Below are 23,572 nucleotides of genomic sequence, written 5' to 3'. Positions count from 1 at the left end.
ATAAAGCATGTAAAAGAGTCAACTTCAAATATGAAAAGCAACTTGTACTGGAATTAAATTTTATAGATGGGGAGCATAGTTCAAAGGTTTCTGTTCTTCAAATTTGCCTTGTCCATCTTTTAGGTAAATGTACATCCAGTAACTATATTCAAACCACTGAGTAATTCACAGTGTGATTAACACAAATGCAGCGGTTATCCACTCTCAAATTCCGGCCTCTGGAAAATGATGAAAGCTGGTAGGGCTATTTGAAAATTCTAACAGCTGACCTATTACAAGCCTGGATGAGAAAAAAAAGGCAATGCTAAGAGTGCTACAACAAAACAAACCCATAAAAGCAGAAAATGGGAGCACAAGGCATTCACCTTTACAGCAGCTGCCTGGTGCACATGAATCAAAGCCCTCCAGCCATAAACAGATCTGGTCAATGTCAATTTTCCCCAGGCATCTGCTGTTGTCACTAGTGACTTGACTGCAGATTACCCATCAGTTAGTGCAGATTTGATTTTTAATTGGCCCTCAGTGCACCTGCTGCATTTTTCTTGTTCTTAGTCCCAGAAGCGTTTGCAGAGAGGAAGCAGCTTTCTATCTGGAGAATATCCTCTTGATGTACTTTATGAAGGACATCGGTAAGAACAATTAGGTTTTTAACACAAGAGGAAAGGGTGCTTTTTCTTTCCAAATAAAGGAAAGAACTGAAGACTATCATTAGTGAATTAGGACAAACTAGCCGAAGCATGTGCAGTATTATAGGCCTAGGATTAAAAGAGATCATTGTCACAGTATTTTTCATTTCAGATAGTCAAGGATGAAGTGCTGGAAATAAATTGTGAACAGGTGGGCAGGGTGTCTGGAGGGCAATACACTTATCAGGTTGACAAAACAGCAAGACAGATCACAGGATGATCAGCAGGTAGATGAGGAGGCAGCAGACATGGCGATGTGTATATGATTATTGGCATTAATTACAACTATTGGAATGTGGTGGCAGTTCCCATGTAAGGTGAAGACAGCTGAGGCATGGCATTGTGGGATGCTTCCGTGTTGCAACTGCTAGCGGCTGCTTTACGATGCCAGTCTTTTACACTGTGGGTTATAATTATAATATAATGGGTGATATTAACAAACCACACTTTTACTTTCCTGGAACTAAAACAGAAAATTAATGTACAAAATGGAGATTCTAGGTAATTTGCAAAATATCATGAGAGTTTTCCATTTTGATGCCTTTTAATTAGACTGTTTATAGTGGTCCTATAGTGGTCACTGGTGTTGTAACTTTGAACTGGTTAGAAAATGAAACAAAACAAAAGAGGTAAGGAAATGAAAACAGCACCGCCTTATAGGACAGAATTTTGAGGACTTTGACATTTTTATATATTTTTAAAATTTTAGCTATTAGTGTCTGTGTATCTAGCTGTAAGTTTGTGCACATGAGTTCAATGTCTGCTGAAGCCAGATAAAAAGGCATCAGGTCCCCTGTGATGGAATTATAGGTGTTTGTGTGCTGCACTCTTGTGGAAGAGCAGTTAGTATCGTTAACCTGCAAGCAATTTCTCCAGCCTATGTTTCTTTTTTATACAAAAAGTGTCTATTATTTATGAGATAAACCTTCTTTGATACATAAAAGCCCTTTTGATAGGTCATTTCTAACCCAATAAATGTTTTTGAGGAAAATTTGCTGTTAATAATTTCATTAGATTTTATTGGTACAAAATACAGCCACTTGGATTTGATGGAAAATTGATTTGCAGAATAAATGACTCATTTATTTCTTCGTGATATTCTATTACTATTTTGTATAATCCACTATTATTATACCTATCTGTTAAAGATAAATGGAGTATGGGCCTCTGTGTCTCTTTCTCTCTGACATTCTCATCATATGTTTGTGTGCATGTATGTATGTGTGTGTGTGTGTGTGTATATATATATATATATATATATATATACATACATATATGTATATATACACACATATATATACACATACATACACACATTGTGTGCATACACATATTGTGTGCATGTATGTATGTGTATATATACATATATGTATATATATGTGTGTGTATATATACATATATGTATATATATGTGTGTATATATATACATATATGTATATATATGTGTGTATATATATATACATATATGTATATATATACATATGTTTGTATCTATCATCTATTTATCTATGTATCTATCTTTGTATCCTCCTTCCTTCCTTCTTTCCTTCTTTCCTACTTTCCTTCCTTCCTTCCTTCCTTCCTTCCTTCCTTCCTTCCTTCCTTCCTTCCTTCCTTCCTTCCTGTCTTCCTTCCTCTCTCTCTCTCTCTCTCTCTCTCTCTCTCTCTCTTTCTTTCTTTCTTTCTTTCTTTCTTTCTTTCTTTCTCTCTCTCTCTCTCTCTCTCTCTCTCTCTTTCTTTCTTTCTTTCTTTCTATTTATTCTGGATTGGTTCTAGTGCTTTGTCTTAATTTGGCTTTCAAAATCAGATGGGAATCTGCATGTTCAAATGCTGAGGGTCTCTGTCCCCAATTGGTTTTTGATTGACCAATAATTAATGGCAGGGCAGAGTGAAAAAGATGGGATTTTAAGATTCCCAGACAGGAAACACAGAGGAGAGAAGGAGCAGATTCACCATATGTGGAAGCAGAGAGATCAGATTTAATACCTGCAGGAGAGAAATCATCTAGCAATGTGGGTGCAAAATGAAAGTGGCCATATGGGAGAGCTTCACAGAAGGAAACAGGGTGGCAAAGACAAAATATACATTGAGAACTTATTAACTTGGGAATACCAGAGGGGAGTGTGTGCTAACAGCCTGGAGGTTTGGAAGTGGAGCATCTATCCAATTTATATCAAAATAAAGAATGTGAGTCTCTCTCTCTCTCTCTCTCTCTCTCTCTCTCTCTCTCTCTCTCTCTTTCTCTCTGTGTGTGTGTGTGTGTGTGTGTGTCTGTCTGTCTGTCTGTCTGTCTTTTCATTTGTGATCACCTGCCAGGAGTTCAGAACAGATGGAGAATTCATTGCTACATCTATCTTGCTATCTTCTATTTTCTATCTATCATCTCTATTTCTTCTATTGTCCCTCAGAGTTAACTTCTGCATTATTAAATGATACAATTCATTGGACATTATGTACTATAGCTTCTTTTTTTTTCTATTTTGAAAATTATAGCACCCAGAATATAAATGCTTACAAACCGCAGTTTGGTCTCTTTAATGACTGTTACATTAGCTGTTTGCTTTTTATGATCTAGAATTTTATCTGCATATTCATTGTTCCCCTAGTATTTGTTATCATGACTCAATTACAACATTACAATGGCTTATACATAACAAATTTTTAAGAGGAAAAGGGGAGAAATATTTTGGGGAAAGGCTGGCTATTCAATAGATACAATAGTAAACCTTTGGAGCAAAATATCATCCATGTGCCTCACATGAATTTTAATAATAATCAATCTTTTTTTTTTAACCCTGGCCTAGATCCCAGACTTTAATTACTAATCCCCTTTCAACTTGTCCTGAATTTTGCTTCAGAGACACATCTCTGCAGAGGTTTTTCTGCCTCAGAATATCTCAGCCAACTTGGAACAAGCAGGCTTTGTGTATGCTTCTGATGTCTCCATGTTAGGTACAACCTTTCTCTTCTCCTTTGCCTAATTGAAGAGCAACTGTTTCGAAAGTTTCCTCCTCCGGCAACTCCCTTATTGGAGTTAGGAGCTCTCTTTGTGTGTTACTTCAACAGAACCTACTATTCTGTGCCTTCTGTTGTTGCCAACGTCTACCAAAATCATTTCATGGCCATTGTAAATTGTTCAAGTAACACAGGGATTTATAAAATTCCATAAAAGAAAATGCTCTAAGATAGAAGTATTTAAAAGAAAGGATTTAAGATCTTAAAATGTATATAATTTTTATGGAAAATATCTGTTTAGCCGGGTGTGGTGGCACACACCTTTAATCTGAGCACTTGGGAGGCAGAGGCAGGCAGATTTCTGAGTTCGAGGCCAGGTTGGTCTACAAAGTGAGTTCCAGGACAGCCAGGACTATACAGAGAAACCCCGTCAAAAAAAAAAAAAAAAAAAAAAAAAAGATTTTTAAAAATACTAGTTTTAAATTGATACCTTGTTCAGTTGCATTGAAATCTGAATTTCATCAGACATGAAAATGTGATTTACTTATTTCTTTTTATTTTTATTAGAGATTTTCTTTATTTACATTTCAAATGCTATCTCCTTTCCTAATTTCCTCTTTGAAAATCCTCTATACCATCCTTGCTCCCCCTGTTCCCTAACCCAACCACTCCAGCTTTCTGGCCCTGACATTCCCCTATATTGGGGCATATAATCTTTGCAAGACCAAGGGTGCTCTCTTCCCAATGATGGCTGACTAGGCCATCTTCTGCTACATATGCAACTAGAGACACGAGCTCTGGGGGTACTGGTTAGTTCATACTGGTTTTCCTCCTATAGGGTTGCATACACTTTCAGCTCCTTCTCTAGCTCCTTCATCGGGGTCCCTGTGTTCCATCTAAAAGAGGACTGTGAGCATCCACTTCTGTGTTTGCCAGGTATTGGCATAACCTCACAGGAGACAGCTATATCAGGGTCCTATCAGCAACATCTTGCTGGCATATGAAATAGTGTCTGGGTTTGGTGGTTGTTTATGGGATGGATCCACAGGTTGGTCAGTCTCTGGTTGGTCCTTCATTCAGTCTCAGCTCTGAACTTTTTTCCGTGTGTATTTTGTTCCCAATTCTAAAAAGGGGCGAAGTGTCAATACTTTGGTCTTTGTCCTTCTTGAGTTTCATGTGTTTTGCAAATTGTATCTTGGGTATTCTAAGTTTCTGGGCTTGCCACTTATCAGTGAGTACATATCATATGTGTTCTTTTGTGATTGGGTTACCTCACTCAGGATGATATCCTCCAGATCCATCCATTTGCCTAAGAATTTCATAAATTAATTGTTTTTAATAGCTGAGTAGTATTCCATTGTGTAAATGTACCACATTTTTCTGTATCCATTCCTCTGTTGAGGTACATCTGGGTTCTTTCCAGCTTCTGGCTATTATAAAGAAGGCTGCTATGAATATAGTGGAGCACCTGTCCTTATTACCAGTTGAAACATCTTCTGGGTATATGCCCAGGAGTGGTATTGCTGGATCTTCTGGTAGGACTGTGTCCAATTTACTGAGAAACCACCAGACTTATTTCCAGAGTAGTTGTACAAGCTTGCAATCCCACCAGCAACATAGGAGTGTTCCTCTTTCTCCACATCCTCACCAGCATCTGCAGTCACCTGAATTTTCAATCTTAGCCATTCTGACTGGTATGAGGTGGAATCTCAGGGTTGTTTTGATTTGCATTTCCCTGATGATTAAGGGTGTTGACAATTTTTTCAGGTGCTTCTCAGACATTCTCAGACTGAGGTATTCCTCAGTTGAGAAATCATTGTTTAGCCCTGTGCCCCATTTTTTAATGGGGTTGTTTGATTTTCTAGAGACCAACTTCTTGAGTTCTTTATATATATTGGATAGTAACCTTCTATCAGATTTAGGATTGGTAAAAATTCTTTCCCAATCTGTTGGTGGTCTTTTTGTCTTATTGACAGTGTCCTTTTACTTACTTATTTCTAATATAAAATTCATTGAAGTACATGATAGTTGATATCAGTCATTTCTATGTTCACATCAAATGCATAGGAAATTAATCTTATGAACTGAAAAGAGAAGAATTTTTCGACATTTAACACATACCAATAGTTTATAAGCATAGTATAATTCACTGCATACTTCTAGCCTCAGCACTTGAGAGATAGAGATATAGAAGGATCTCTAAATTCAAGGTCAGCCCGGTGTGCAGAATGAGTCCCACCACAGCAAAGGATGTACAGACAAAATTCTGTCTAGAAAAACCAAAACATAAATAATAGTAATAAAAAGTGACAGTTGCCTTGGTTATGGTGTCTCCTTACAGCAGTAGAAGTGCAAGAAAAATGTGAACTTTCTGCTGATATAATTATAACTAAAACTATATCTCTATAACTGAGAGCTGGTATATTTTAAGTATATGTCTTCAAATGGGTGGATGTATAGGTTTCAGTAAGGTCTTACTTATGCACAATGGATTTGAGGTTCTATCTTTAAAGCTGTTTGCTTAAGACCTCACCCTTCTATTAACACTTCCCTAAGTTGTGTGAATCATTTCCTCCCATTCTTATTACTCATCTCCTTGAAACAAATATGTTTACCTTATTTCTACCTCACTTACTAGTATTCTTCTGTTGATATGAGCACCCAACAACCGTAGATTGTTTGTTTGAAAAAACGTATGAGAGTAGCCTTTTCCCTAGGTAATTCAGAAGACTTTGAAAAAATTTGTTTCTACACATACATATATACACATGCACACACACACACACACACACACACACACACACACACACACACAAGCACTTTAAGTTGAAATGCTTCCTTGATAGCCAGCAGGGAAACTTCTAGGAATCCTTCAACAGATAATTGACTGAAGTTGACTTGAGTGTTCAAAAAACTAATGAGTTTGTAAGTCTGAAACCTACAAACAGGAGCTCCCATTGTGCCATATATTGCTCAAAGTTATCTGAAAAAACCTTACTTCAAGTATTCTCAATAAGAGGATAAGCTCAGATCCAAAGTTCTTTTGACAGGATGATAGATTGACAATCTAGCCTTGGATATAAGCAAAGTCTGCACTACCATATTCTGAATGGAATACTGAACACATTTGCAAGTCAGAATGGTAATGTCCCCATGTAGATCACACAGACACTTAGATTCAGGAGGTTTGGATTATATGAAGTCTCTAAGAATGTGATTGATAGCTCTTCACACATTCAAACTGAAAGAAAGGAAACACTCAAAAATGAAGAATAAAAATTTAAAGGGAAATGGATTTGAAAGCCATAATTTAAAAAAACAAAATAAAAGAATTAAATTTTTCTGTATTTTCACTTTCTACATATATAAGCAGAATCAAAGGTCCCTCAGTCTAGTATTTACACTAGTTATAATGACCTAGTGATACTATTGGTGAGTGACCTTGCCTATCTAGGCATGGGATGATATTGATAAATAGTTTCTGATCAATTGCTAAAAATGTTATTTGTCCACACTTTTTAATTCTTCACTAAACCTCTATCATGTTTATAATCATGGATGTAGCTTCAGGGTAGAACTCTGGCCCAGTAGGAATAAGGCACTATATCTAAACTGCTGCAATAATAATATGAATATATGTATGTGTATATATATGTACATAAATACATATATTTGTGTGTGCATGTGTATGTGCACACACATATGCTTACACGTACACACACATGGATTTTTATATCGCTTTGATACATAACATTAATGTAAATCCTTTTACTCTGTGACTCCAAGATGCATTGTCATATGTTAACTTCACTCACTTTGCCTATGTCCAAGCTGTATAAACATATATTTCCATAGTGAACTGCTGTAAGCCTGTAAGAAAATTATGTAACATGGAAATAATATAAGATGTAACCTTTAATTTTGGCTTCATTCACAATTATAATATTTTTGATGTTCATCCTAAGTATAACTTGTGTTTTTAATTCATTTTTCCAGCTAAATGATATTCTGTCACCTATACAAACATTGTTTATCAATACATTTACTGATGGACAATCAGCATGTTTCTATTCTTTGCTTACTCAAAAGAGTGCCTCTGTGAACATACATGGAGAAGTCAGTCTATGACTATTTCAAGGTTAATTGAGATATGTATCTGGTAGGCTGAGAAATCAACCAGTCTGTTTTGTTGCTTTCTTGACAGTACTAGTTTATCATCCCAACAGCAGTTCTCACATGGCTTCATTTCTCCATAATGTCACTGGTCCTCAATTGTTATGAGTGTCACCCTAGCAATCTTACTTTTTTTGTGTTTTGATCTGTTCCTCTCCAAATGACTGATGCTGTGAAGCACACATTCATTCATTGGTCAGTCACTCTCTACAAGATCTGAAGCCACATACCATTCTTTGGAACTTCGAAACTGGCTGTTCATTTCTCTTGTTATGGATTTGTGTGAATCATTTATCAATGCCTGATACATATCACTTATCTAATAAAAGGAATGGGAAACCCTGAAGAAAGTTTAAAATTCCCTTCCAACCAAATTTTGTTCTAAATTCAAGTCAAATTCAAAGCAACGGATGGTTATACTCAGATTCAAAGGTATTAACCTTTCTTTGCTTTATAAATTCTCTATTTGTTTTATTATCACTTTCCTGTGACTTGGTCCCTCCACAGCCTCCCACTTGGTCCCCTCCATAGCCTCCTAGCACAGCCTCCATTCTTGCTTAAGAGTAAAGAGCCTGCACGAGTGTTTCTCCTCCACCAAGGCACTTAACTTTATGACTACTGCAGACCACGGAAAGTTTTATGTAAGTTGCTTTTATTATCTCTTACATATATTTTATTTTATAAAACCAAAAAGCCATAAAATATAATGTCATTAAATTTTAATTAACAAATAAATTTTAAAAATCCATTTTTAGTAAAGTCTTAAAGAGTAATATGCCTTTCTAGTTTTGAGTCTCTCCTATATAGGAATGTATCAGCAATGACGACCCTCCCATTACCTGTATGTATTCCCTAGCTGTTCTCTCTCCTTCCTGAAGATGCACAATAGAGTCATGTCCCTGACTCAACAATGTGGGATTTTAATTTTATTAAAAGGGATCTGACTACTTATTCCACATGTCAACAAAAATAAATTTTGCACAGGAGCCACTTTCAAATGTGGAATATAACTAAAGATCATGATATTCATTAATCAAATATGAACCAATTCATGTCAGTAAAATGATTATCTCCTGTTAGTTCATTACAGAAAATCATAACCGTATTATAAACAGCTTTGTATTCCTGCCTTCTAAAAAAGATTTTGCTTTGGTTCTTTTATCCTAAGAATTACTAAGCTTGTGAAAGTGCTAGTGTTTTTCCTGCAGAAGCTAAGCCTGTTATCTTTATTCACATGCAATATGGTGTAGAGACATCTTGTATCTGCAAGTTAGTTTAGCTTCCTCTCAGATGATTTCCTATCTATCTTTTTAGTTCAGGAAAAACTAGTTTTTCAGGAAAACATTAGGCATTCATGCAAAACTGTTAAATTAACAGTTCATCATTTTATAGTGTTCTGTAACAGCTCTGTTCACTCATGTGCTCTTGTTCACACTCCTGGAATCTCATTATAGAATCAGTTTCAGACATATGGTTGGGTCTACAGGCACTTTCTTAGCACACAACACTATCTCTCACTGCTTCATTTCTCAAATATTCATTCTTAATGTGATATTATATGACAATTTCATTTCACTTATTTTTCTTTGTTCATTTCTCTTATCCTTTCTCCCTCTCCCTGTTCCCCTTTCCTAAGTCTGTTACATTTTAAGAAATGTGTTTTGGTGATCAAAGTGACATTATAAAAAAAAAAAATCAACCATACACACATACACACATTCACATACAAAGATAATACTTTGATTTTGTTTGTTTGTTTGTTTTGTTTTGTTTTTTTTGAGACAGGGTTTCTCTGTGTAGCCCTGGCTGTCCTGGAACTCACTCTGTAGATCAGGCTGGCCTCAAAGTCAGAAATCTGCCTGCCTCTGCCTCCCATGTACTCGGAATACTTTGGTTTTGAGTGTGTGTGTGTGTGTGTGTGTGTGTGTGTGTGTGTGTGTGATGCATGTTGATAAAAACTGAACTGCTATAGTTTGTGTATGCTTGGAACAGGGAGTGGCACTATAAAAAGGTATGGCCATGTTGGAGTAGGTGTGGCCTTGTTGGAGTAGGTGTGGCCTTGTTGGAGTAGGTACGTCACTGGGTGTGGCCTTTAGGACCTCATTCTAGATGTCTGGAATCCAGGATTCTGTTAGCAGCTTTCAGATGAAAATGTAGAACTCTCATCTCTGCCTACACCATGCCTGCCTGGATGCTGCCATGTTCCTGCCTTGATGATAATGGACTGAACCTCTGAACCTGTAAACCAGCCCCAATATATGCTTTCCTTTATAAGACTTGCCTTGGTCAGGTTGTCTGTTCGCAGCACTAAAACCCTAACTAAGCCAGAAGTTGGTACCAGGGAGTGGAGTATTGCTGTGACAGGCCTGACCATGCTTTTGTTTGAAAGAATGTGGATTTGGGGACTTTGGATTTGGAAAACCATGGAATGTTTTAAGTGGGGCTTAATTTAGTATCTTAATAGGAATATGGAAGATTTTGTTGCTGTGAGTGATTTCAGGTGCTAGAGGTTTCAAAGAAGAATAACTTTAGTATGTGGCCTAGAGATTTGTTTTTGTAGTATTTTGGTGAAGAACATGGCTGCTTTTTGCCCTTGTCTGGAGAGTCTGCCTGAGGCTAAGATGAAGAGACTCAAATTAATTGCACTGACAATGGAAGTCTCAGAAATGCTCATCATAGACTTTGTTTTCTGGTTAAGACTTATTAAGAACATTTTGAATAAGCACAGCAAGTTTAGAAGAGAAAAATATAAAATATATACCCATGTAAGGAGTTACAGAGACAAAGTTTGGAGCTAAGATAAAAGGATGGACCACCCAGAGACTACCCTACCAGGGGATCCATCCCATAATCAGCCACCAAATGCAGACACTATTGCACATGCCAGCAAGATTTTGCTGACAGGACCCTGATATAGCTATCTCATGTGAGGCTATGCCAATGCCTGGCAAATACAGAAGTGGATGCTCACAGTCATCTATTGGATGGATCACAGGGCCCCCAGTGGAGGAGCTAGAGAAAATACCCAAGGAGCTAAAGGAGTCTGCAACCCTATTGGTGGAACAACATTCTGAACTAACCAGTATCCCCAGAGCTCGTGTCTCTAGCTGCATATGTAGCAGAAGATAGCCTAGTCTGCTATCATTGGGAAGAGAGTCCCCTTAGTCATATAAACTTTATATGCCCCAGTACAGTGGAACGCCAGGGCCAAGAAGTGGGAGTGGGTGGGTAGGGGAGCAGGGCAGGGGGAGGATACAGGGAACTTTCAGGATAGCATTTGAAATGTAATTAAAGACAATATCTAATAAAAATTGAAAAAATATATATAGTTTGAGTATTAAAGGGGCACTGTGAAGTGAAATGGAGTAAAATCCTGTGATCTAGGAGATAGCAGATTAAAGAAATGGGACTTTGGGACAAGATTCTACACAGTTAAATTTAGATGCAGGCATGGTGGTACACACCTTTAATCCTAGGGAATAAAGCCACACAGATCTCTGAGTGCAAAGCCAGCCTGGGATAGATCAAGTTCTAGGTGAAGAAAAGTTTAAGTTCAGCCATGGTGGTACACACTTTTCATCCCAGAAGACCAGCATGCAGATCTCTGAGTTTAAGGTCAGTCTACAAAGCAAGATCCTGGAGAGCCAAGCTTAGGCAGTAAAGGAGTTAGAAAACAGAAAGCTGGTGATAATAGAATAGAATAAGAGGGCCATGTTCCAGCTCCTGCAAACAATAGGACTCAGCAGCCACATGGCTCTGGTTTCAGAGTGAGAAATAGAAGGAACTACTAGAACAGTTGATGCTGGTTAGTGATAGCTAAGAAATTATCAGTGATTAAGGGGAGAGCAGCATCACTGAGGTGAAATCTTCTGGGTCGTGTTTTCTGAAAGCACATATAAGTTGTGTTCCAGAGACAGTCAAGGTTGTACCTCATGCTTAAGCTGTACTTGGTAATTTCAAAAAGCCACCCACGTGGTACTGGTTTTGAAGGTATGAAGGAGTCATGAAGAGCACCTGAGGCTTGGTACTGTGAGAGGCCATGGAAGGCCACTGGAGAAGGTACAGCCTCAGTTGCAGTTGATGGCCCAGATCTTCAATGGCTCATGCCAATGATTTGAGGCTTGGCACCATGAAGATATCCTATGAGAGGCTATTGGCTAAGCCTAGTTGCAGCAGAAGACTCCAGTGTATTGAGATTACCTATACATTGGGATGATCTCCAAGAACAGCAGCAGCAATGGAGTCAATGAACCTGAGCTTAGAGTGCTACAGAGGGCAGAGCTGAAGAAGTAATGCTAGTCCTTTGGAGGAGCCCAGAAGATCATGTGTGGATCCCAGACACTGAAACAAGAAACTGTAACATTGACTTTGTCTTGGAGATCCCAAGATGTTCAAGATGTCAGAGCCATAGGCTATCTGCTGAGGAAAGCTGCTAACAGAGAGTAAAAGAAGTTTGTTGCAGTCAACAAAGATGAAAATGGAGTTGGAGATCTGAAGATCATTTTGACATCAAACATGAAGATGCAGAATTTGGAGTTTTCCCAGCTGGATTTATGTTTCGCCTTGGGGGTTAAGTGATTAGATGAATCTCAGAAGAGACTTTGAACTTTGGACCTTTAACATTGTTGAAACTGCTATAGACTATGGGGACTTTTGAAGTGTGACTAAATATATTATGCATTATGCTAAGTTTATGTATGCTCTCCATAAACTCATAAACAAGGCTATGGGGGCCAAGGAATAGAATGTGATGGTTTGTGTATGTTTGGACTAGGGAGTGGCAATATTAGAATATGTAGCCCTGTTGTAGTGGGTATGGCTTTGTAGTAGGTGTGTCACTGGGTGTGGATTTTAAGACCTCATCCTAGTTTCCTGGAAGTCAGTATTATGCTAGAAGCCTTCAGATAAAGACGTATAACTATCATCTCTACATGCACCATACCTGCCTGGATGTTGCAAGGTTACCAACTTGATGATAATGGACTGAGTCTCTGAACCTATAAGCCAGCCACTATATGTTGTCCTTTATCTTGGATATAATGTGTGTTCACAGTACTAAAACCCTAAGTAAGACACAAAACTATAGCTTTCTGTATGCTAAGTAAGCATTCTGTCACTGAATTTCCTTTAAGTCTTTTTTTTTTTTTTTTTTTTTTTGGTTTCATGAGACAGGGTTTCTCTGTATAGCTCTGGCTGTCCTGGAGCTCACTTTGTAGACCAGGCTGGCCTTGAACTCAGAAATCTGCCTGCCTCTGCCTCCCGAGTGCTGGGATTAAAGGCGTGCGCCACCATGCCCGGCTCCTTTAAGTCTTATATATCCCAGAGACTTAATCTGTAGTTACTGATTACACTAAATGTGAGTTCATGGTATGGTGAAGCATCATGGTGTAGGAACTTGAGACTGAGGCTATTCACCTCTTGATAGATTGTAGACAGACGGTTGAAAATGGATTTAAGAGCCGGGCGTGGTGGCGCACGCCTTTAGTCCCAGCACTCGGGAGGCAGAGGCAGGCGGATTTCTGAGTTCGAGGCCAGCCTGGTCTACAAAGTGAGTTCCAGGACAGCCAGGGCTACACAGAGAAACCCTGTCTCGAAAAACCACAAAAAAAAAAAAAAAAAAAAAAAAAAAAAAAAAAGAAAATGGATTTAAGATGAAGGATAATCTTCACAGGCATGCCTCCACTCACCTTTTTTACTAAGGTCAATCTTCCTAGAGATTCCAAAATTTTCCTAAACAGTGTCATCATGTAGAAACAGTGTTCAGTCATGGACATTTAGTTAATACTTCATAATTAAAATATAACTTTCATCAAAGTCCTGAAAGGTTTATGATTGCTTCATAGTTCAAGAATATTTAGTACATTTCCAAAAGTCACTGTATTTTAAGAGTCAAAATTTTTAGTGTGAAATTTACCTGAAATTAAAAAAAAAAAAAAAAGAACCTCTTGGTTCTTAGTTACTCAGTTATAAGTAAATCAAACATTAAGTTATATACATGAGTAATTTTAGAATAACAAAGTCAAGTTGCATGCTTCCAAGATAGAATTTCCATTGCAATCATGGCTAATAAGAGAACAGTAAGAAAGGGTAAAACCAGAAACAGGACTGAAAACCAGCAGGACAAACATTAAAGCCACGTCAAGCATCTTGTTAATGTAGTTTGTTTAATAGCAGTTCTCAACCAAGGAAGTCCCTATTATGTTGCTGCAAGAAGCCCAGATGACCAGAATCCCTGTCGACCCTTCTTGATGCACACAGCATTGCTTGACAGATATTCCTCATTGTCTAACACTCCAAACCTTTCACACTATCCATGGTATCTCTGGCTTCACTTCTGTGCCTTCATGTGTTGCCATTATATATTGACTAGCCTCCTAGATTGTTCATTGAAATTTAGGTAGATATTTTAAGGACTGCATGTAAAGAGGTTGTTCCCCTCTTTCTGAATTTGTATCTTGCATGTTTGGGCTTGGAAAATGAGCATTGCATATACAAGCCAATGTCTGACACCAAGTTTTATAGTAGTGGAGTACCTTGATTCATGATTATTTTTATTTATTTATATTTGCATATTTCTGTATAGCTTTATAATTAAAAATGATTAAATGCATCTTGAAGAAAAGAATTTCCTAGTCAGCCCTGTGCTGACAGCATTTATCAGGGGAAAGTCTTTTAGGAATTTACTTATTTAACCTCTGGCTATAGCCAAGTGGGGTCTAGATAGTATGTGAGATGCCCTCAAGGTATCCTTCTCTTTTCCCAATGCAATCTCCTTGGCTTATTTTTAATAGTGTTAATTCTTCAGATACCTAAACTTACTTAGCTCTGACTTTACAAAATCTTTTAGGACTCATGTATGATTTTTTAAATAGTCTTTCCACTCTCATTATTGTCCATGATTCTCATCACATATCTACATTAAGAACTAACGACAAACACACTGCAAGTTGAATTCTCAACTGCTTGGAAATTTAACCCACTTGATTACTACATGTGAACTTTAAACTCATTTCCTTCAATGTCTTAAGGCCTGGACATAATGCAGGCACATTATTTAACAGAAAGGAACATTTATGGCCTCTAGATAATTCTCAGTGGAGTTCTTTCTCTCATGTGTAACTCCATGAGCCAAGCTTCATTTCCTTGCATTTCTGTCAGCATTCTGGCTTCTGAGCCTCTGCTTGGATTACCCAAGAAATTCTAGTTGTAGCATTCTGGGCTTTGTGTAGCCTGCTTCTTCAGCATTTCTCAGATTCTCCCATGCAAACCAGATCCAAAGTCATATCAACAGGCCAACTCCTTTGTTTTCAATTAAAAACAGTTTAAGAGGCCCAACAGTGCTCAAATATTGATGTTTAAATTTCCTCTGAAATTCAGGATAAACTCTTAACTCTAATATGTTGAAAACAATCAATCAATCAATCAATCAAATATACACCTCAAGTTTATTTTCATTATTAATTGTGTGGAGGTAGGAGAACAACATAGGGAGTTAGTTCTGTTCTTCAATGGTGTTTATTCCAGAGAGTCAGCTCTCATCCTTCACCTTGGTATTAAACTCCTTTTCTCTCAGTGAGGCATCTTTCCAACCCAAACCTTTTTTTTTATGTTACTTTTGTGTCATTGTAAAAAAAAAAAAAAATCCTGAGAAAAATATGTCAATTGGAATAAGATTGGAATAAGACTTTTTTTTTTTTTGTCTCATACATTTAGATATTTCAGCTTGTAGTCTTTAGTTGCACAGATTCTGGGTCCCTGTTTTATAGAGCACTATGGTAAGTCACAGTGTGAGGCAGTAGGGCTCCACTTCAGGGAACACTAGAAACAGAGTAAAGAAGGGACAGGGATCCAGGCACAACCTTAAAAGCTACATCTCCAGCTATGTACTTTGTTCCACATCTTAAAGTTTATGAAACCTCCCAAAATAGTACTACCTGCTTGGGATTAAATATTCAATCCATTAGTCTATGTGTGATACTCGTATGATTACAAACTATATTATTACAACACTAATATTTTGTTATTACAATGCAAGTATAATTTAGATGTAGTTTACTAAAGGAAAGTGTCACTCTTTCTTGAAACCTACTTTTGACAGTGACAACACAATTTTTTTCTATTGTGTGTATAAGGCTGGCACATATTATTTAATTCTGTTTGTATGCACATATGCGTGCCATGGAATGTGTTTGGATATTGAAGACTACAATGGGAATTGTTTTTCTCTTTCTCTTTTGTGTGTACTGGATCAAAAGACTCCTACACTCCAAGTGGCAGTCATTGGTAACACTGTCCCAAACGAAAAGTCGTTGGTATGTATTAGATAAACAAGTCTAAAGATAGGATTCTATTTACCAGAAGAGCAGATGTCCTAAGGGATTTCTGCTTAGTAGGAACCTCCCATAATCTACCACAAAGGTCATCTAGATCAAAGAATGGACATTTATTTAAAGTTTAATACAAAAATATTCAACATCAAGGGCTCTAACAGGGCCAAGTTTGGCAAAGATGGCACTGGCAGGTCTTACCCTTCCTCCTTTCATTCTCCCTTGTAAACTCATAGATTATATCCCTAAAGCTAGTCATCAGACTCTGTTCCTTATTTGGAAAATTTCTTATGCCAGAATCATTCCTGAGGCTGACGAATAAAGTCCACAAATCAAAAGCTCACTTTATGTCACATAATTAACATTCCCAAACAAATATACCATTACATTCTAACACAGACCCCTCCTCTAATATTTTTTCTCCTTAAAAATTACACCAGTAAGGTCATTTGCTGCTGTTTTTTGCCCGGGTCAGAAAGCAGCTGCTTTTACTTTTTTCCTTGCTTAATAAAAGGTTCTCCTTGTGAAATAGATGTTTGGGTGTGGTTGGTGCACAATTGGAGTGTCTGAGAGGGAGCTCTCCAATGTCTGTATATCTCTTTTTTCCCTGCCCTATTGCCATGTAAAATCTGCTTTCTTTTTCCACAATTTTGACCTTCTCTTTTTAGATGTGACATCGTCTTAACAGTTCAATATACACCTTTCTTTCTACTCATGGAGCAGTCATTGGTTTACTTTGAGCCTATGTACACTAGGAATGAATGAAAGTCCTTCATCTTGACAGTGAGAGCAACCTCGCCTGCGGAAAAAATGGCAGATTTTTATATTAGAACATCCAAGTAATTTTATTTTTGTACTACCAGAAATAATTTGATTTGTTGGGCTGCTTCAACCCAGTACGAGGACTGCATGCTGGTCAACAAAATATGGTGAGAAAATGAAATGCTTTCTAGAAATTTCTGTACATACCGTCTGAGAAAGCCTCTCACCTTCTATGTCCGGTGTCCACATTAGTCATTCCTCAAGTTCAATGAATCACAAAGGACCAGTTTGAGGATATAAAGGAATCTTGAAACTAAGCTCTCACTAACCATATTAGATACCTCCACAAGAAACAACGGAAGATATATTAACCCTGTGATGCTTCTCATTTATTTTATAGAAACATAGATTTATTTATTCTAATTCAATAAAAATACAATTCTGTTTGTCTCCTAAAGTAGCAGTTGCAGTTTTGATGGGGGGTGAGTGGGAGGATCATTTTATAATTAATTAGCAAAATTTGCTTTGACTGACTTCATATTCAGAAAAGAAAGCTTAGTTATTGCTTTCTTCCTAAAACACTCAATTTTTTCAATAATTTAGTTACTTGAGAGGTCCTAACTGGAACATATCTGAATTTGCCGATCAGCAAGAATCTTACTGAATATTATATAATGCAGAGGCTTGCTAGCTTTTGTGGATATTTTAATCTTGGCAATATAGTTATTTCTCTGTTTATGACCATGTGCTCTGTACAAATAATAGTAGAAAATACTGTAAAGTCTAGACTCTTAAAAAGACTAAACGTACATCATTTTAGAAAAATAAAATAAATTCTGGATTATCTCATTCGTGTTAAACATTTATTTTCAAAGCTAGTATTAAATTTCTAATGCACTTGCAAATATTTATGTGCTTGTTAACAAACCGTATAAATACATGACCTTGTATCATCTGGCAAAATTATATATATAAATATAGGACCAAAGTGTCATAGAATGAAAATTGTGATTCCTGAGTACATAAAATGAAGTTTATGGGATTTAATTAAAGTGGTCTATGGTCTTAGAGAGGAATACATGGCTACAGCCATACTTATGCTGATGCTTTGAAAATATTCTACTTGCCTAAGCAGTCCTGAAGTTTATCACATATCCCTGTTGAATAATCTTAGTCTTACTGCAATAAAGGAATATTTTCAATGGCTAATAAATCAGAAGAAGAGATCATATAGCATCAGTTTCAGCGGATAAATTCCAAATAATTTTCTCAGTTTTCCTTCTGTGTTTTTGAGTCAGTGCCTTAGTAGGTAATCATAGTTGGCCTGAAATTCTCTGTGCCATTTGTGATTGCCTGGCATTCACAGAATGCCATCTTCCTTGTCCATCATCAAACTGTCTTCCAACTATGCTTCTGAACTCTAAGCATGCATCTGTTGCATTTCTATTTGGTAAGATCCCCAGAAAGATTTAAGGTGTATACAATATTTTTAACGACCTTAATTTTAGTATTTCAAGATCTTAAATGTAACCATTAAAATGTAATGATAAACAGTATCCCAAGGAACAGTAGATGAATAAAAACCTCTGTAGAATTCTCAGTTATTCTTTCAAATTATTTCTATTATAACACTTTATTGTATAAGATAAAACTAAAATTTAGATGCAGATATGGTAAGGTATATAATAAATACAGTAAACATGATGTCTCATACGATATAAAAAATAACTACTACTGAAATACAAAAACAACCAAAAACCAAACACACACACACACACACACACACACACACATACAAATCAATAAAGATTTGATCAGCACATCTTCTCCAAAAAGTGATGAGAAAAATTGTGGGTAAGTTCACGTTGTAATTAGTAGAAAGTAATTCATTTTGATATTTAGATATGCAGTTTTAACTGTGAGTAATGAACAATGATAGCACTGTTATTCTTTCCATTTTTTTCTCACATAAAATATGAATAAAAACTATACAAGTTTTTTAATCTTTTATTTACTTTTTACACTTCAGATTTTATTCCCCTCCCAGTGTACTCTATATGTAAGTACTGCAAATCACCTATTTACATAATTCCCAGTTTCTTGTTCTCTTCGTCCATGTCTCTCCTCTACTCTTCAAATCTATACCCTGTTTTTAAGTTATTATTTGCATATCCATTCTTATCCATTATGGCCTCATTCTAAGCTAGAGAGCTAAGTTAGCAATAAAGATGCTGTGATGGTTTGGATATGCTTGACCAGAGCCAGCATTGTGAGGTGAAACCATCAAGGAAGTGTTCTCTAAAAACACACTAAGCTGTGTTCTAGAGATGGCAAAGGTTGCAAGGTTGAGCTCATGCTGCACCTGGTCTTGGTAATATGTAAGAATTACCCAGGAGTTACTGGTTTTGAGGTTTTGAAGGGGTCATGGAGAACAGCTGAGGCTGGCACTGTGCGAAGCCAGAGAAGGCCATTGGCAAAGATGGAGCTTCAGTATGGATGAAGATGTAGAACTCTCTGTTCCTCCAGCACCACATTTGCCTGGATGATACCAAGCTCCCTCTTTGATGATAATGGACTGAACCTCTGAATCTGTAACCCATTCTCAATTAAATTTCATCCTTATAAGAGTTGACATGGTGTCTGTTCACTGCAGTAAAACCCAAACTTATTCAGACACTTATGACCAATCCTAGTGACCTGAGCTCAATACTGAAATTCACATAGTAGAAGAAGAGAACTGTCTTTTGGCCTCCAGACATGAATGTCATGGTTGTCATGTAAACACTTACATACATATACACAAAGTAAATTTTAAAAGTACTATATATTTCCAAACAAATTACTAAAACTACTTTTTCCTGTGTTACTATAGAAGTTATATTTTAAATTTTTGACAAGTTATTTTTATTAATTCTTATCCATAATAACCACAGAGTTAACGTTAAAAACTCAGAAACCCAAAGGTTCCATTACATATTAAGTAATACCTAAACTCATCGATATTCTTATAGTTTAATGTGTTTTCCTTCAATATATTTACAACAAAATTGTACCATTTTCCTTTTGAATCATTACATCTAAATCACCATTATCAAATATTAGTCACCTAACCCCACCTCTTCTATTTTTTGCATAATTTCTACTTATGACTTAGTTTTAAATATTCTTCCCATGAAGGCTCACTTATCAGTTATTTTAACTTTCAGTAATTGAAGATACGAGTGGGTCAGTCCTAATCAATGCACTGCATGCTATCCCTTATTATAATATCACTCTGTTTTCTTATAAAAATGCTTTGAAAACGTCTGTTCCAGGTAACAGAAAACATGATCATCACATACCTTTCAGTGTTTTATTTAATGTACCACATAGCCTATAAACTATAGAAGCTATGCTTCTTTAGAACATGTGATGTCTACACTAACCATTTCTTTTTTTTTAATTAGGTATTTTCCTCAATTACATTTCCAATGCTATCCAAAAAGTCCCCAATACACTCCCCCCCCAGTCCCCCACCCACCCACCCCCACCCCTTGGCCCTGGCATTCCCCTGTACTGGGGCATATAAAGTTGGCAAGTCCAATGGGCCTCTCTTTCCAGTGATGGCCGACTAGGCCATCTTTTGATACAAATGCAGCTAGAGTCAAGAGCTCTGGGGTACTGGTTAGTTCATAATAATGATCCACCTATGGGGTTGCAGTTCCCTTTAGCTCCTTGGGTATTTTCTCTAGCTCCTCCATTGGGGGCGCTGTGATCCATCCAATTGCTGACTGTGAGCATCCACTTCTGTGTTTGCTAGGCCCCGGCATTGTCTCACTAGAGACAGCTATATCTGGGTCCTTTCAGCAAAATCTTGCAAGTGTATACAATGGTGTCAGCGTTTGGAAGCTGATTATGGGATGGATCCCTGGATATGGCAGTCTTTAGATGGTCCATCCTTTCTTCACAGCTCCAAACTTTATCTCTGTAACTCTTTCCATGGGTGTTTTGTTCCCAATTCCAAGAAGGGGCACAGTGTCCACACTTTGGTCTTCGTTCTTCTTGAGTTTCATGCGTTTAACAAATTGTATCTTATATCTTGGGTATCCTAAGTTTTGGGGCTAATATCCACTTATCAGTGAGTACATATTGTGTGAGTTCCTTTGTGAATATGTTACCTCACTCAGGATGATGCCCTCCAGATCCATCCATTTGCCTAGGAATTTCATAAATTCATTCCTTTTAATAGCTGAGTAGTACTCCATTGTGTAAATGTACCACATTTTCTGTATCCATTCCTCTGTTGAGGGGCATCTGGGTTCTTTCCAGCTTCTGGCCATCTCTTTTTAAATCTTGTTATTGTCCGTTTCTGAGTAGGCAAGCTCCTCATTTAAGTCTCAGGTGCTTTAGTTTTAAATAGTAGTTAATTAGACAATAGATAGCAAAATGTTAGATCTCACTGAAGGTATTTCAGGTCAATAAAATATTTGTATGATTCTTGCTACAAAGAAATGAGTGAGGTGAGGAAAGCATTTTTGAGTCAAAGATACCAAAGATACCAGATATATAATATTTATAATTTAGCATCATAGCATTACTGACAAATGATAATTCTGAACAGAACATTGAGTTTTATTAGACTGGTCTCATAGGACCAGCACTGTGGAATTTATGTTTGCCATCAAAAGAATCAGTAGAACCCAGAAATAGGGATTCAGAGGACAGTAAGACCTGCAAGTACACAACTGCATTATCACTCGAAACCGCATAATTCTCAGGAAGAGCAGCAAGAATCTTGAGAGTTTTATATCAGCAGAAACTGTTCGAATTGGAATGAAAATAATTCTGATGAAAGTCGAAAAAAGTGTGGATCAATAGATAGAGAGCCTCAAAAGACACCAGTGTTCAAAGGTTGGAACACTTTCTCTTCAGTTCAGAGGACATGTCCATTCAAATCAAAGGATGTGAGGAGCCAGTCTAGCAACAAATGGACCAAGATTTCTCTTTCAGCTCAAATAAGCAGCAAATATAGTCTATTATTATTAGTCAATAAGATCAAATATCAACAAGAGGGGCGTCATTTGTAGTACTGGAAACTTAGCTAGTACAGTCATGGAGGCTGGAGAAAAATAACTACAAGAATTCATTTACTAAACCAATAAAATTGGTGGAGACTGTCTATAAACATAGATAACTATAGTCTTTAATCTTTAAAAGGAATCTTCTCTGTGCAACAGACAGATATCACTATAGAAAACCACAAACAATCAAAATGCAGAGTTGTAGAGTTCAGTCCCAATGGGTTCATTCAGCAGACTATTGCAGGAAATATCATCACTGTAGTGGAAAGTTATTCCTATCTAAGGAATATGAACAGAAAGAATCCAGTTTGAACCTTCTCTCAGTCAAATATGTTCCAAAATATATTTAAGAAAGCAGTGCATTTCATCATAAGACAATGTAAAAGTCTCATTGAAGCACTGATTAAATATACTCATGTTTATAAAGAAATGGGAAAATATAATTCATACATTTAAAATAATTGAACATAGTAGCCAAGAGCTGAAAGACAATTACCAAAAAGGCAATTATTATAACTCTAATATTCATGAGAAAAATTAAGAATATTTAATCTAAAAACAAAAGATAAAGTAATCTTAAAATTTAATTTTAAATTAAATTATAGAGATTGTAACATAAATTATAGAGATTAAAGACACTATGAGAAAAATACACTAAATAGAATGGACACTAGAATAACTATTTCAGAGATAAAGACATAGTGAACCTGTACCCTAAGCATTCAAAACTATTTAATATAAAATTACAACAAACATAAATTCAGGTGTGTGTGTATAATGCAAAAATATAAAAATTATATTTTATATGCAGTAAAAAATTATGATATATTTGAACTTTATTTCATGCATGCAACATAAACATCCTCTAGGAAATGTAAAAATATAAATAAATACTTGAGTAAGCAATCATTAATTCATTTGCAAATAGAGGAGAACTATAAGCCTACACAGTCAAAAATCCATGAGCTGTAAGTACCAGAGTCCTAAAGAAAGCTATATCATAGTCACATAGCTTTAATAGAAATAGATATAATGAGAAGAAACATAGTGCTGCATATTGAGTACTGAGTGTAAATAAACACCAGCATAATCATTAGAAGCAAACAGAGCAAGAAATTGTGTAGCAACATTTTTAACCTACTCTGGAAAAAATTTAATCTGTAATACCAATCATATGTTCTTGGACATTAGAAATATATAATACTAATATGCATGCATCAGGAATCTGCAACCCTAAGAGCTGTGATGCAATAGAAATTTACACTTAGACAAAAGAAATGACTGGCAGGACACATATTCAGAGCACCTGGAGTCATAGTTGCCCTAACTAAATCCACAACCACTTCAGCTTTCTTTTCTTTTCTTTTTTTTTTTCTTTTCTTTTCTTTTCTTTTTTTTTTTCTGTACAGCAGGGTCTAGAAATGATCTAATCTAAGTAAGAGTTCTCAGTAGGTCAGCAGTCAAATTCAGTGGTATAAGCTGTGGTTGCTAGGTTTTGACATACTTATCTTTTGTAAACACTTACAGATATCTAATATCAATAAACACTCATCATACATTTGAAATACTCATGCCTGCATACATATGCCAAAGGAGAAATGGTTCACTG

The 23,572-nt window shown here is 36.5% G+C and overlaps 1 long non-coding RNA gene across 1 annotated transcript; it reads left to right on the top strand.

The window, feature by feature from the left end:
• The first annotated feature begins 560 nt into the window (after nucleotides 1-560).
• LOC147006149 (uncharacterized) lies at nucleotides 561-17,450 on the top strand. The gene is made up of 3 exons (XR_015045477.1): nucleotides 561-629; nucleotides 8,322-8,455; nucleotides 16,810-17,450. It is a non-coding gene; the product is annotated as an uncharacterized LOC147006149 (long non-coding RNA).
• The last annotated feature ends 6,122 nt before the right edge of the window (nucleotides 17,451-23,572 follow it).

The sequence above is a fragment of the Mus caroli genome, unplaced genomic scaffold (genome assembly GCF_978045245.1).
Source record: "Mus caroli unplaced genomic scaffold, Mus_caroli_1 scaffold_1, whole genome shotgun sequence".
NCBI lineage: Eukaryota > Metazoa > Chordata > Mammalia > Rodentia > Muridae > Mus > Mus caroli.
Note: the sequence above shows the minus strand (reverse complement) of the source record. Positions and strands in the feature narration are given on the sequence as shown.